The sequence below is a fragment of the Tympanuchus pallidicinctus genome, unplaced genomic scaffold (genome assembly GCF_026119805.1).
Source record: "Tympanuchus pallidicinctus isolate F22 unplaced genomic scaffold, pur_lepc_1.0 scaffold26, whole genome shotgun sequence".
Classification (NCBI taxonomy): domain Eukaryota; kingdom Metazoa; phylum Chordata; class Aves; order Galliformes; family Phasianidae; genus Tympanuchus; species Tympanuchus pallidicinctus.
This window is the reverse complement of record NW_026294743.1, coordinates 11,165,587-11,177,391: the sequence shown is the minus strand read 5'-3', so window position 1 is coordinate 11,177,391 and position 11,805 is coordinate 11,165,587. Positions and strand designations below refer to the sequence as shown.

Sequence of the window (11,805 nt, the reverse complement as noted above, 5' to 3'; positions counted from 1 at the left end):
AAAAAATCTGGCTTGAGTGTTAGAACAATGAGTAGCTTACAGAAATCCATGGGCCTATGAGAGTTTAATTCTCAGATCTGTGGAAAAAGAATGGCACTTCCTACATACATTTGTACAACACAGGAAAATTAAATATTATTCAAAAATAGTAGGCTACTGTATACCTCATACCATCAAAGCCAAGCTGTAAAGTGAACCCCAACAAATATAAAACAAAAATCAGAATGACCCTCACCCTCAGAATGGAAATACCTGCACACAAATCCAGAACTCACACTTGTAAAGCTGACATAAATATCTTAAAGATCAAGATAAATACATAGCCGGTTGCTTTTGTCTCCTATTTTTTCTTTCTTTTTTTTTTTTTTTTTTTTTTTTTTTTTTTTTCAGGATTTACCCAATTTGAAAAAAAAAAAGAAAAGAAAAAAGAAGTAGAAGAGTGACTCTTGTATTCCAATTGAATAATGGAATGTCTTCAGGTCTTGAAAGAACAAATAACAAAAGGAAACATTATGTTGTGATGGAGTAAGTGTAAGATGGAGTAAGTTAAGATGGAGCAATTCATGAAAATGAGCTCCTTTCTACCAATAGGTTTTGGTTTTTATCTGTTCTATGTAAGGTGAATATTGCATTTGAGAATTCGCTGTTCTTTAAATCCAGGTCGTGAGATTGAATGTGCAAACACAGCTTTTTTTCTGCCAAAATCTTTTGAAAATCAGATTACACTGAGATATCTGTTGCAGTGAATGGTTACAGCAGTAACAGAATTGACACATTTCTTCTGAGACATCTTCAAGTGTTAACATTTTTGTTATTTAAATTAATATGTTACTAATATTACATTGAATTCAACCAGCTCTATCAAATGATCAAAAAATAATTGAGTTTGTCTGATGGATAAATTATATCTTACAGTCTCTGCAAGAAATGCTTTCAGAATTAATTAAAACAAAAACAAAAAAGAAACAAAAAAACCCACCAAAACAAAGTCTAGTAATACGAATGAAATAGAAAGCTGACTGTTATGCATACTTATAAAGCAGAAGAGAAATCATAATTTGGTTATCATTAACACAGTGAATTTATTGATTATCCTAGTAGTATTAATACTTATTCTGAAATCAGAACATTTCTGCTACCTATAAGCAATTTATTCCATGTCATTAACACATGCTTCTTTGCTAATGTAAGAAAAATTACAGAATTTTCTTCTGAAGTTCTGTTATGCAAAAATATCTGTGTGTAGCACTTCAAAACTAGAACATGCAATCTTGCAAATAACAGCTTAAATATGCATTGGCATGTTACAGATATCTCTCATTGCACAGTGCGCATGCCAGGAAGGATACACAATAATTCTTTGGTGAGAACTCTGTCACCTTTTCTTTTTCTTGTCTTTTTTTTTTGTTTTTGCACGTAGGTGAAATTTTGCTCACATGAATGTACTGGCAGCAAGGTTTAAAAGAACATTATAGGAGTGTTTAATAATGAAGTACTTTTATTCTGGCGTTACTGTAGCAACACTAGAAAATATACTGATTTGATATTCTCTTTTTTTTTTAAAATCATAAACATAGTAATTACACTGGGGCTATTTTTGCTTTAATTTATCAACATTATCAGCATGAAATTGTTGGAATAGCTATACTAGGTTCTCTTCTGTAAACTTGGGAGCAGTTTTATTGCTGGTCATATATGCTTATTCTACTGGATAATACAGATTTATTAAAGATTAATTTAAATAAACTGTTAGAAGATTGTACTTGATACTTATGAATCTTTATGTATGCCACGAGGTAAGCAGTATGTTTTATTGTGCTGTAAAATAATCTTTGTTTTCAGTGCCTCCAGTAAATATTTCAGACATTTTGTGTTATTTCTGTAGTTTCATCTGCATTTTATATTGGATCGCCTGTGGTAGAGGACATATTGTGTAACGTAAGTATTGTTGTCACATAACCTCACTAATTGGATAAACAATATTTTTCTTAGCATTAGACAGTAGTTGCTTGGAAAAAATCTCAGTGATGCTGCATGCTTTTCTCAGAAATATTTTATCTCAATAGCTTTTCTGTTGCTCTGATGGTTACACCACTTTTTGCTCTAGAAATAGTTGTACTCTACCTGCCCCTCTCAGGCCATAATCTTGATAAAAGTTCAGGAATTAGTCTGTTCTGGCTCTAATTTATAACGACACAGTAAGATAACTTGCTTTGCTTCAGTCAGACTTTTTTGGGGGGGGGTCTGTGGCTCTATTCTGAGCAGAGCTTTCAGTGTTTATGAGTGTGAGACAGACCTTTAGTAGGTTGTGTATGAGGCATCAGACAAGTGTTTCAGTATCTGAACATAAAATGGGCCCTTTGACTCAGTTACAAATGACAATCTTTCACACTGCTTCAGTTTGGAGATTTTTTTTGTTGAAAACATGGGAGATGAAGCCAGCTCTGGGACAGTTATTATTGAACAAACCTCTACAAGCAGCACAGCTCACAGATTAGGCAGTGGGGAGTTGTTCTGTTTGGCACAGGCTGCCAGGCCATGGCTGTACAAAGGTGATGTGTGGGATATATGACGTTTCAGAGAGGGAATGAGAACTTAATCTAAACAGAGAAAGCAATCCTAACAAAGGTATATTTCCAATCACTTTTCTTTTTTTTTTTTTTTTTTTTCCTGCTTGCTGTCATATTTCCACTACAAATATTACTGCTGTGCATAGCTGTCCCTTTTTAAAGTGATAAATCCCAGACCTCTTGGAAAGGACAGAAAATGCTTCACTCAACTACTGATTGTGAACTCAGGTGCTTCCTGAAACCAGTGGGAAACACTGAAACCGATACAGGAAGAAAAGCCACATTCAGGGCCTTGACCTGGTTACTTTATTAAATTCTGGTTATCTAAAGGAAGCCTAGATAAGAGCTGCTGGAGTAGTTTGTAAAGTAGGGAGGTTGCTTTAGAAGAAAATGCCGAAAAAATCCTTTCTTTTTCTATCTAGCAAAACACAGGCTGAGAGATTATATAATTGCTGGCTAGACATTCAGAAAAAGAAACAAAAAAACAAAAAAAAAGCAAAAAAAACCACCCTGATAATGTTGGCCAAAGAGCAAATACAAGATGAAGAGTCAAGGACAATAAAAGCAAACATAAAAAATATCAGAATAAAGACATACTGATTGTTAAAAGTAATAGAAGAATGAGTTTTTGAACTAGCTTCTTTAGGTGTTCATTGGTGATAACACCTAACTAATTTGATGTGGGAGCACATGTGATAGGAATGGGGCAAAGGGACAATATTACCTAGGGTAATCTACATTTCTCTTAGATGTGATGGCAGTGGAAGCTGTTTCCAATATTGTACTCTTAAAATAATGTCTTAAGGCACCTTGTACCAAGTTTGCTATTATTTACAGGTGGCTGCTCTTAGTTCTCTTTCAGCTCAGATATACGGCATACATTACATACAGTAAAATTCTAGATGTTGTCAATGTGGCTGCATTACATTACTTCAGGGCTTATCTTGCTCCAGTAGCTTGTAATTCATTCAAGCTGTTATGTTTATAGCAGTTATTGGAGTTAGGTGTCTAAATCACACTGATGCTGCACATAAATAAACATCAGCAGTTAGATATATTGGTTTGAAGTCTGCATTCCTTGGCTGTGAATAATTTGTGATGTAACAGTGCAAGTTTGGCTTTTGAAACATGGCTTTCCAGGCTTAATATTATATTGAACTCATATTTTAATACATTGCCAATTAAGTGCCTTAATTAGAACAGAACTCCCAGTTTTCCCTATTTTAATTCTCGTAAATTAACTTGTATTTGAGAGTTTCTATTTGAGCAGTTTAGGTTGAAGCCAACTGTGAGTACTTCTAATTGAGCTTCCTGTGAGAATAAGCAGCCTACTATTGAATTTTTTAATTTTATTTTTAAAGTAAAAATGATGTTTTCCTCTCCTCTTCCAAAGCAAAGAATATATTTAGGTATTTGTCATTCTGGGGCTGTCAGTGCCATTCTCTGTGCTCACATGCATGTAAATTTTTCTGTGGCTACTGCTCTGCAGATGATTTGCTTGCAGCTGTGCCAGAATCCCTTGGATCTTGCTATTCTGAAACAACCACAAGTATCACAGAGAATGTGATATCATTATAGTATTACATTATTGATTCTCCTTATAAATGTGTCTGGTCCTAGTTTTGAACTGGGATTATTTTTCTTTGGGAAACAGCTCCAGAAAGGTTCTATAAAAAGCCGTCTTTCTTCTTTTCTGTGTGAAGAAAATGTAATTGCTTTAAAAAACTTTCTTTCTGAAGCATTGAAAATTTTCAGTTGAAAGAACTGTGATAATTCAAGTCCAGTAGCATTTTTCTGGTAACAAGATCTGAAGGTGGCAAGGATGAAATGTCTGTCAAGTTGCATATGTCTTCTGTTGTTCTTTGGCAACATCTGTGTATGTTTGTCTCTACCTGTATGCATGACTGTAAATATAGATAATTTTATGGATCTTCATGTTCACATGCATCAAACATCCCAGCATCCAAGCTACTCACACTTAACTTTTTATTACCCTTTTTCTTATCCAGGACATTTTCAGGTTGCTTTATGCTTTGTCTTGGAGTAAAGGAAAAAAAAAGAATTCAGAAGAGCTTTTCAATAACAAAACAGAGGTATGTGAGTGGTTGTGTGTTAGTCAAGTTGTCAATACTTGTCTTATCTTCAGTGCTGAGTGATCTATGTGCACAAATTTGACCTAGATCACCTAAAGTCCATTCACATTTTGGTTAGTATAGCCAGAACTCGTCATAGGGCTTTTGCTGGTTTAAGTTGTCTTAGAGAGAAGAGATATTACCTAACTCAGTCCAAGAAAGTATAAACAATGTAAAAAAAAAAAACACTTCTTCACAGTTATCAAGTCACAAATTATTTGTAGCAATTAATTACATTATGAATCATCAATTAATTACATTATGAATCATTCCTTCTTGTAGTCATTTCCCCACACCCCCCTCATGAAATAACTTAGGAAACAAGTGAAATCTGAAATTTAAGCATCCACCAAATTGAATACACTCACAGAAATACAGGAAAGATCATCACTTGCTCAGTTCTGTACACTTTCAGCTGCACTGAGTCGCAGACAGAATGAAGCATAAGAATAATAACTTAATAAACTATATATTGCAGTAATTCACTCTGTATGTGTGATGTTTAAAAGGAAACCTAGTAACCCAAATAAGTAAACCCATGAAACAAGGAATAGGCTCAACATAAATCAGCAAAAAGCTTAGTAAAGATCTGGGTGATACTGAGATATCGCAGCCTTTGGCAGGTTAAGCAGTACTGGAAATGAGAAGGCATGTTTATCACAACGTGGTATGTTTTGCAGATTCCTAATTGGGAACATACTTACCACACAGCTACTGGAAGACCTTCCTTGAACTGGTCTTAATGCAAATGCTGGATCAAGTTTTTGCTTACACAAACCCACTGATGTTAATCGCTAAATGCTCTTACTTATTAGCAAGCACGGTGCCTGTGGAATTTATACAAGGTTTAGTCTGTCCATTTTGTTTTATTCCATCTCATATTTCAGCAAGGTGTCATTTTCTTGTAAGCAAGTTTATCTGCATCTCCTTTGGCGTGCTTCCTACTCATTTAAGTTGCATACTTTGTGATACATTCGTACACTCCTGGATGGAAAAATAATCAAATGTAAAAGGATTATCATTGAACAAAAATATTTGTGTTTAAGTGGGTCAATTTACATTGTTCACTGCCTCATTTTCTACACAAAATGTCACTGTTTTATACTTGGATTTCAGTTCATAAGGATAAAAGGCCTTTTGATTAGCAGAACTAGACTATCCTGTGCAATCTGTAAGTACGTTTGATTTACTTTGACCATACTGTCCTATTTTTTCTCTCTTCAGATCATGAAAGTGAACTCTTCAGAAGCTGTAATTCCTTGTAGTTTTTTTATTAATTGGCTCACGTATTTAAAACTGGTGAATTTGGTATTAATAAAATGTATCTGTATTAGCTAAAATTACTTTTTATTCCATAACATTTTGATAACAGAGTTTGTCACAATGAAAATAATTATGATGAACAAAAAGCTCCCAGAAGAAAAACTCAAGTCCTCTAACAGTTTTAATAATTTCTATTCTGGAGATTTTCTTCTTGATTTTTTTTTTTTTTCTTTATTTTATTTTTGTGTATGTCTATTTGTTGCCTTTTTTTGTTTCTTTCTTTTTTTTCTTCTTTTTTTCAGTTAAGCCATGTTAGGTGTTAGCATACCAGCTATTCTTGAGAAAGAAGAAAATCTTGCAGAAAGACTTGAAAAGCCACAAGGAAGACAGAAACCAAACCAGAAAGTACAGGAGACTGTTAGACAAAACAAACCAGAACTCAGAAGATGGAAAACAGAATGTGTGAATGAGGCTACAGGGTGAAAGACATAGCTGAGGCTGTGAGTAGTGCAAATAAGATAGTTCTGCTTACTTGCCTCTACAAAATCTACGCAGCAAAATATAAATTGGAAAAAAAAAAAAGAAACTAGCTGAGAAAAAAGGTCATCTCAGAATCTGTTCAGTGAAATCTGGGACCAAATAACTCCAAGTGAAAGTGGCATTAAAGTAATGTGGAAGAGAAAACTTTAAAAATGCCATGCAGAAACAGTCTATCTGTCCCTGTACTCTAGTATTCTGTTTTTAGCTGTGGTATAACATGTTTCAAAGAGAGCTAGATGTGGTAAGCATTTATAAAAGCTGTCCTGAGGATTAAGTTTCTTCCTGCACCCCATCACAGGTTTGTTTATGTCCTGAGGCATGAAGATTAATATTCTTCTCAAATGCTTTTGTTTTATAAAAGTTTAATGTTTTCATGTTGATACTCATTTTTTTTAAATTATTATTTCTAAACCTACTGGCCCCTGGGAGCCAGGAGTGCCTGCACCTACAAATTCCACCATATAGTTATTTATTGTTTGCCAGAAATACATTTTTACATCTTTAAAGAGCAGCTGAAATAACAGGGTCCTTGCTCCCTGAGACTTACTGAGATCATCACCAGCCAAAAACAAGGGCAAAATGGATTTAAGCCACAAGAAATGTGGTGAGGGAAGGAGAGAGAACAGACAACAACAGCACTATTTCACCAAGTAGTTGCCATTTTTTTCTGGTCCTTACAACTGCCACTTACAGACATAAAATGTGACGAACACTACAACCAGATGCCTGTACTGATCTGTTCAGTCTGCATAAAATGTTACTCTCTAATTTTCAGTAAAGATGACTTTAGTTAAAATGAAACTTCCAAACCCCACAGTCTTAACTTATCACTAGAGTACCTGCAGCAAGTGTGGGAAGGAGGTAGAAGGTTTGCGTCTCTTGTCTGGACAGAATAAGTTTTTATATTCATTAAGCTTAGTCAATGTGTGTACTCTAAGTAAACAAAGTGAAAATATACCCGTGCTTACAGTGATATGTTTTCTGGAGCCATTGTTCTACAACAAAAACAGCTAAATCCTGAAAACATGAATATGTGCCTAACTCGGTAAATATAGTTCAAGACTTCCAGAGCTTATCAGTTTTTTTCTAAAACCAGAAGTCTGTAAACTGCAGTGGGATCTACAATGAAAGAACCCTTCTGAAGAGCCAGTTAAGGAGACTGTTTTTCCCCCCCATTGTTTTATGTCTTATGTACAAAATGGACTGCAGCGGCTAACCTTGGCTGGCTAAGCATTAGATACTAAATAAAGCCTGTCACAGTTTCGGTTTTTAAAGACTTCAATATTTTGTATTTTGCTCTCAAAATCTGACATCTTAAGAGTTAATTTTTATTACTGTTATTTGGTATTTTGCTATTTTTCTGGTAGACAAGAAAAGTGGATATTATCTGCTTTTTAAATGATGTGCATCCCATGTAAAATTATATATGTAAAGAACAGGAATCTTATGATAAATATCAAGTGTTACGGGAGTTCTAAAAAAAATTGTAAGACCCAGTAATTCTATGGTGCTCTATGTCCACCTGAGATAACCTGAAATGCACGCAGCTTAAAAGAAATCTCTCCTTGCCCAAGTGCTTTGCATCTGAGAAAAACAAAGTGAGAGAAATAACGGATCAGATGTTACAGAAGGATAGGGAAAAAATGGGAACACAATGACAAATAAAGGTCTTAGCTGTGGCATTTAACCACAGAGCTACTGTGAAGGTAATGAAAAACTCTCTTGCTTCTGGTGGTGCTTAGGGAGCAATTATAGAAAGATAACCTTCTTGAGTTCCGGGTGCCAAAGAGCTCTGCTGCTGATGTCAGTCTTTTAAATGGCCTGTGTGGCCTCCAAGCAGTGACCTACAGAAAAACAAGAGATATGTTGCCTTCTGCTTGCTACCTGCAGCAGTGCATGTCCCATGGCTATGCAAATCAAAAGTCTTTCCTTTATTCTCCGTACCCTCTTCATGATACAAATAGGTATTTATAGGGGAATTAAAGATACAGATAGTATTTTAAATAACTCCCGACTCATACAGTATTTTAGCATCACAGATACTTGCAATTTGTTTTGCAATTCTCTTTTTAATGCTATGCCTATTTAAAAAAAAAAGCAATACCAGATTCCAGCTGAGAAGATCTTGTAGTTTAGGTTTTTCTGAAGTCTTAGGGACTCATTTCATTCGCAAATGGATCCTTTATTTACTGACCCTCGCAACAAATAACACTGAAAGCTGTATTGTGTGGATTATTTTTTGCCTTTTGTTTTTTTCCTATTTTTCTCTCTAATTACTTGAGCAGATATTTTCTGCTCATTATGTGAGAGTAAATTTTTTCTCAGGCAAGAGGAGGTTGCCATTTTGTATTTGTGTAATAGTTAAAAGGACTTTAAAAAATGGATTTCTTTTATTCCTTGAATCATAGTATTCACTTAACTCTAATTAAGTTAACAGTTTCAGTTGTAATTTAACTGAATTGAATGATCTAAGCCTTGAGAACTGATAGATTTAATGTCTTACCTAATATTTTCATACTGCATCAGGTTTTGCTTTCAGTGAAGCAGGTTTGTTAGAAATGGCTTAGCTGTATAAACAGCAAAATTGAACAGGACACTGACTGTATCATAAAGCTGACTGATAGGTGCATAATGATGAGCTATTGCCCATTAACTGTAATGTGCATTTAAGCAAGTCCATTTCTAATCACGAGAGCCCTTTGGCACCAGTGTCTCTTTAATTATTCCTGTAAGACCCACTGGCTTAGATCCCTGCTTTTGAGCAGGGATATATTCCTGATAATAGGGCATGAATAACTGGTTTTGTACTGAATGCTCATCTTAGGCATCATAAACCAAAGCATCCTAGACCCCAATTATTTTAGAAACAGGTGTTGCTCCTTGTCCTAAACCATATTCATGTTGTGTGATTTACGTTGTTATCTGCAATCTACGCATTGTCATTAAGGTCAAAAATCCATAGTTAAAAGCTACTAAAAAGGCAGATTCACTGTTGAAATAGTGTGTAACAGCTAGGAAGGAGCTCAAGATCGGCTTAAAATCACCAGCAATTACCAGGATTTTTGAAATTCCAGAAAAACAAACAAATAAACAACCCCCCCCACCAAACTCTTTTCTATTTTAAAAGATGACTCCAACTAGAATTTGCATAGGATTTTCTGTGTTCTGAATATTGTGGCTTGAGAAGGTTTTATTTTCTCTTTTATTTCATTTGTTTCTGTATGAGATGTTTACTCTCTCCACAGATGAAGAATCCAGTATGCTCTTCTAGTTTTATGCATTTTGGGCATAGTTCACCAGATCATGTAAAAACCAAATAAGGAACTGCAATAAGAGGGGAAGTTGTATAGAATGAGAAGACATTTTTTCAGAGCGCAAGAGAAAAATGACATGGACAATTACTGGCAACAGCAGTTCAACTTCTGTCAGAAGACTTCAAGACTCTTTTCTTCAGAAAACTTAACTAAAGACGTAGAGGTAAATGGAAAATAACTAAAGACGTAGAGGTAAATGGAAAATGGCACAAAGACAATATGGATTAACAAGAGGTAATGCATATCACAAAGACATGGTGTCTTTCCTTGGTAGAGGAATTGATTTTATTGGGAAGAAAAATACAATAGAGCTAATCTATCTTGAGTTCAGTGTAGCATATGATTTAGTGACTCAAGGACAATTATTTCAACTTGAAAAGACAGAGCAACTTTGTGGGGTGAATGATGGATTGACTTAAGAGGAAGGTGAAACAGGTAATGTTGAAAAGGGAAGGAGCAGCTTGAAAGTTAGCATCCAGTAGAAATGCAGTAGGCCTGATCTTAAGAATGATTAAATTGAATGCTATTGCTAGTGACTAGCACCTGTGATTAGAGCATGCTGGTGGAGATTGCTATTGAAACTACTTCCATGCTAGTTCAGAGGGAGATTAGAATTCTCATCAGGTAAAGTTTAGCATAGCAGGCTGCTAAAAAGTGCAGGATTTTATGAGGCACCTTTGTAAATACAAGTGTGATGAGTGCAGTAACGCTGGTTAATGAAGGCTTAAATTCAGCTGAATTTTTTTCCCTAGACTTCTTCAGTAATGCCATTCAAAAATAACTTGTTTATAGGAAAACTGGAAAGTAGAGAAGATTATATTTGAAGATTCGTATTGGTTGATCTATAAGAGAGGTATAATTATTGCAATTTCATATTTCACTAATGAGGTCTTTTTCTGTATTTTTCAGAAAGGAAAAAGGAATGTATAACCTCAAACACATCAAATGGTCACTAACATGGAAAGGCACAAGAAAAGACAGGTAGGACATAAAGGCATTTAGTTTCAGAACTACTGTTTTTCAGAATGCATTAATTTGCAATTGAACAACAAAAAAAATGCTATTCATGTATATATGAGCGAAAAATCTCAGTGCAGGCAATAAATCCTTCTTCCCGTGAACACAGAGAGAGTACCTTAGTGCAATGTGAAACTACACAGGAGGAGGTAGGGACTTTTCCATACATAATGAACATAATGAAATGTGCATTGCAACACTTTTCCTGCTGCTTGTCTGCAACCAATGGACCTCGATTTTTACCTATATCTGGATTTCTCAGCACACCACGATAACTTTTCTCAATGTACATTTCCATTATTTTGAAAACTGTATTCTGACTATCATCGAGTTTGCTCTGAAATTTCAGAGACTGTTAAGTAAATTGGAGGATTTTGTGTTTCATACACTGTAGCCATTGTCCCAGGTTTGGGATTTCTTGCTGAGTGATTGTAACTAGGCCAGACAATGTAATAATGCAGTATCTTTCTGAATCAAATTTAATTTTAGTTATGCATGCCAGTTCTATGTTTTTTAGTAACCTAGAACTTGTTAAAGGTGTTTCTTAAAAAAGTACTTCTAACCAGAGATTCTTGATTGGAATCATCTCTGTAAGTTATCAGGGAGCTTTCATGTATCAGACACAAAATAATCTGAGCTTAAGGAAAAGTGGAGAATGGAAAGACTTGTTTCTTGGATATAAATGTAAGGAAGCTGCACATTGAACTGAGACACAGAAATGTAACATAATGCTCCAAATTTACTCTTACAAATTTCCAAACTAAGCATGGTATATGCTATGCTTACCAAGTTTTGTCATAGTAATCCTTTACTGCATGAAGTAAATAGACTTTTGCTAGTGATGACATGATTATAATTGCAGCACATTATAAAGAAACAAGATCTATTTGCAATAAAATTACTGGTAGGCCACTTAAAAAATGATTGCAGAGTGTTCTTCTCAGAAAATATGCACACACAGCACAGAAT

The 11,805-nt window shown here is 34.9% G+C and overlaps 1 long non-coding RNA gene across 1 annotated transcript; it reads left to right on the top strand.

The window, feature by feature from the left end:
- Window positions 1-6,274: 6,274 nt before the first annotated feature.
- LOC128084409 (uncharacterized) lies at window positions 6,275-10,800 on the top strand. Its single transcript, XR_008208524.1, has 3 exons — window positions 6,275-6,465; window positions 9,751-9,982; window positions 10,729-10,800. It is a non-coding gene; the product is annotated as an uncharacterized LOC128084409 (long non-coding RNA).
- The last annotated feature ends 1,005 nt before the right edge of the window (window positions 10,801-11,805 follow it).